Genomic DNA, 4,820 nt, shown 5'->3' on the forward strand with positions numbered 1-4,820 from the left:
GAGTATAAAGCTTGTAATCTTTCGGGCTGGATCGAAACGGACCTTGGAAACAAATAGAGTACATAAATGTTTCCAAAACAATTTCTTTTAATTATTATTAATTCGAGCGATTAACAGGTTGTTTGCTATGTGAATTATATCAGGTGCGGATCCAGCCTTCGCCAATAGGGGAGCCCGGATTTTTTTTCAGCCATATTTTCCCCGATCGGCCGCTCGAAGATGATTTTCGGTTTCTTTGAAGGGGTAGTCCTAATAGTCAGTTTTTAGCTTTATTCTTATCGATCAACATAAATATATAATATCATAATCCTTATTTATATAATGTGAGCGCGAAGCGCGAGCTAATTTTTTTGGAAATCTTATGTATTTTTTCCTTAAACATTCTGGGCAATGTCTGTTATCCTGAAAAAGATGTGTATGCAACTAAATAATTACTACAAACGCGAAGCGCGAGCCGAACTGATGGAGAAGCTACCTGTTAAAGACTGCATGCAGTTTTTTGACATTTTTACCCGAAGAATGGAAATTCTAAGCACTTTTTATATAACTAATTTAAACAATCAATGCGAGCGCGAAGTGCGAGCGGAAAATTTTGAGATTAAAGTATACATCCGAAGAATCAAAAGTATTTTATAATGACTTTATGTGGTCATCATTGTAAAGGGGAAGTATTACTAATCAGATATATAACTTCACTTTTCAAAATAGTGATCAGAGATTGCAGAAATCAGCTCTTAAAAATGATTTATATTCATGCCATATTTCTGCCTTCCACCGGTCCTCTTGCGAGCTCCAGCTGAGTGACGTCACACAATGAGCAGTGAGCAGCTGAGCTGACAGCAGCCCATTGGAGACGATCTTTCCAATCAGCGTTTTTTGCTCTTAGAATTGTTTATTCCTCTTAAGATTGGTCTTGTTATATAGATAAAAGTTTGAATTTACTGAACAGTGAAAAAAAGTGCACATTTAACGTATTTTGGTAACCGATATTTAGCTTAGAATTTTTTTTTAAAGAAATATATGTGAATAAACAAAGCATATTTTCACGTAGAAATCACACTTGCGTCACATTAATGTTATAATCAATATAAAGCATAGACATTCTTCTTTATGACTGAACAAAAATTATGAAATTTCATTGAGTAGCAAAGTCAGGAACCACAAAAAAACACGGCAATATCCATCGCGAAATGACTGAAATTGCAGTTGAGTTGCCGAAGCATTATTAGGAAACAGCGGCGAGCGGACTTTCTTTCATATATCTTTAAGACATCAATAAGACTTTTTAGTGACATATTTGTGTATAAAAAGACAAGACCTTTCCATTCATATATAATTTGTCTATAATCATCACTTTCGTGAATTTTCTTTGGATGTATACTTTAAGACCTGCTGAACGAGACACTATTCGTATTTTGTAAATCATGAAAAGTATGAGTAATTGGGGATCTCCCTTATATTAATAATGCGAGCGCAAAGCGCGAGCAGAAAAATTGTATATGCGTTTTGAACTGATCGAAAAGGTACCCGTTAAGAACTGCCACTTAGCCATGGAGACGTTACGTATTTCAACAATCAAATCATGCGAGCGCGAAGCGCGAGCTGAAAATTTTTGACATTTCTACATTAAGAATGGAAAATTGTAATCAATTTTTTATAATCTTGAACAAGATAGCTATATAACTAAGCAATTGATGCGAGCGCGAAGCGCAAGCTGAAAAAATAAATCGAGATTTAGACCTAAAAACTGGACACTCTATTCATGTTTTGTAAATCATGAAAACTTAATGAGTAATACGGGATCTTTCTACATTAATAATGAGAGCACAAAGCGCGAGCAGAAAATGTTTGATATTGTGATCTGACACTGGAAAATGATGTCCTTAGGACATGTCATCATATGAAAATGAAAACTGTCTTCCTATTCCTCTTGCTAAGCTCGAGATGAAACAAAAGTGCCAATTCAATTATTAAATAAATATCTTATTCATTAATGCCTAACAAGGGCGCGAAATCTGATGATATGATGGCCTGAAATCTGGACATTTCAATCACTTTTGTAATTATAACTAGGATGCATCAGTTAATATATTATTAACCATTAATGCGAGCGCAAATTGCGAGCCGAAATTTTTTTATACACTGTCATGAAAAGGGGATTTTACGTAGTTTGTTGTATAATCAATATTGAGACATAGCTCGCCAATCAAAATGCGAGCATGCAGCGCTAGCTGATACGTTTTGACAATCAGACCTGAAAAGGGATATTTTGAAAACTTTATGGAATACACGAAAATAATAGGTATCTGGTAAATTAAAATTTGCAAGCGCGCAGCGCGAGCAGAAAATGTTAATATTCAGACCATAAAACTGACATTTTTACAGAGCACTTTTTTAAAATCAATTTGTAAATCACACAAAATAATGAATGTTCGATTTCTGAGATGAAATGTATATGTTTTGTATATTGACTTCCAAACTTGATAGATATTTAAATTCCATATTGAACAATATATGTAAATCACCTAAAAGGCAATGCGAAGCGCGAGCGAAAATTTTATTTAGTGACATGAAAGATTTTCTTAATTAGTTTCCAAGTCTTCCCCTCATCTTATTTTATTCACTCGTCTTCTTCCTCATATAAATGTCCCCCCCTTCTTTTTTCTCCTCTCTCTTCTCTTCTTTTTCTTTTTTTCTTTCTATCCCCTTTTTTCTTTTTTTGCTCCGCCAATAGGGGGGCCCGGGCCCCTCGGGTCCCCCCTGGATCCGCCTATGTGATAGTTGTTTGATTAAAGGCTGTTAAGTATAATTAAGGTAATAGTTTCATGGCATAGGATGAATCCGTTGCCAAGAATTACTCATTTTTAAACATATTTGATTCTTCGGACATATCGGAGATACGGTATATTAAAAAATGACTAAAATGAAGACTGTATAGATCGATGACTCCTTTTCTCCGATTTGCTGGCTTTTTAGATAACAATTAAAGAGCTCAAAAAAATGATTCACTTGTTAGATTATATGTTTTAGAATATTAAGAAATAATTTTTGTCTTTTCCTTATCAACGGCAATAATGATGTCACCCCCCCCCCCTCCCAAGGCCCCCAGGTGCTGGGATATCCACAACCCACGCCCATCGTATATATGAAAATTGATCATCAGCGATAATTAAAATGAGATTCGTCATTATAATATATAGGCTTACGCGAACCGCGAGCGAAATATTGAAGGTTTGAAGGTTTTATTAGAATATCCACATATCGCAGCCATTTAGACTGAATTGCATTGGATTTACAAAATATAACAATAAAATGATAGGATGATATAGCAATCGAACTTTATAAATATATTATTTACAAATAAAAATACAAACACTTTGGATAACTTGACAGATTAAGGAAAGGGTGACCAGAGTGTAGAGATAATGGGAAAAGGAGATACAGTAGAGTAGGGAAAGAGGGCTGGGGAAGATGAGGACAGAAGAGATGAGTATGAGAGTAGTAATACACAGATGTAATTCTGATTTAAACCAAGTGAGAAACTGAAGAGTGAGAAACATAGTTGGTTAAATTAAGAAGAGTACATGTACAGTATATCAAAATATAAATATAATTATGGTATAATGATATGTAAATTAACTCTCTCTCTCCCCTTACATGAGTGTATTGAAACGTATATGGTATACGGGATTTTGGTGAAAATTGACTAAGAACATTAATACAGCAAATAGGATGATAAAACATACTAGTTATCAAACAAAACATTACTGAAGAATTTGAGTGCTAGGGGTCTGAAGTTTACATGAAATAATAAAAGCAGAAATCTTCAAAAATGTACCGCATTTTAAGCTTAAACAAGGAAAAGAATAGTATACAGTTGAATTTTGGAATGAAAAAGAACAAATGCAATCAATCAATCAATCAAAAGAACATATCAATTGAACAAAGAGGCGGATATGGAAGAAAATATCATAAATGGACCATTCTGTAGACAATGATAAACATATATTAATTATATTGTCATTAAAATAATAGGGCACCTATTGATAGGCTTAATTTATTTTTGTTCTTAATTCTTTTTCATTTTCTTATTAATTAGTCTTCTTCTTGATCGATCTAGCGATAATCACATTATACCTAGAGGAGGTGCACATACATACACTCAGGTCTGAGTTAATTCGATGCTGTGAAAATTATACCATTTTTTTTCAATTCAATCAGGCTGTTATTTACTCGCCCTTCAATTGGGAAGCTCCCATTTCACGAGATTTAGGGAATCAGTCAAATCATGCAGGATTTACATCACTGACGTACAGATAGGGGCACTTGGATCCCCCCTCAATGGGATGGGATCACTAGCGTAACTACGGGGGGCAGACTGCCCCCCCCCCTGACGAGTCACAACCCATGCAAGGGACATATCCCTGCCCCCCTGACGAGTCTTGAAGCCCTTTTTCTTTTTTTTTTTTTGCTTATCAATTTTTTTTCTGGTACGGAATCCTTTATTTGTGATTGAAGACCTTTTTTTTTTTTTTTTTTCTTTGCTTGTCAAATTTTTTTCTGGTATGAAATCCTTTATTTGTGGTTGAAGACTTTTTTTTTTTTTTGCTTGTCAAATTTTTTTCTGGTATGAAATCCTTTATTTGTGGTTGAAGACTTTTTTTTTTTTTTTTTGCTTGTCAAATTTTCTTGGCGGACGAATTTGCCCCCCCCTGTGGAAAATCCTAGGTACGCCACTGGATGGGATCATTATTTTCATCACTTCTCCGGCCCCTCGGAGGGCTCGAAGCTCCCTTTTTCACCCCGACCCTGGCGCGCCC

Source organism: Lytechinus pictus, chromosome 13 (genome assembly GCF_037042905.1).
Source record: "Lytechinus pictus isolate F3 Inbred chromosome 13, Lp3.0, whole genome shotgun sequence".
NCBI lineage: Eukaryota > Metazoa > Echinodermata > Echinoidea > Temnopleuroida > Toxopneustidae > Lytechinus > Lytechinus pictus.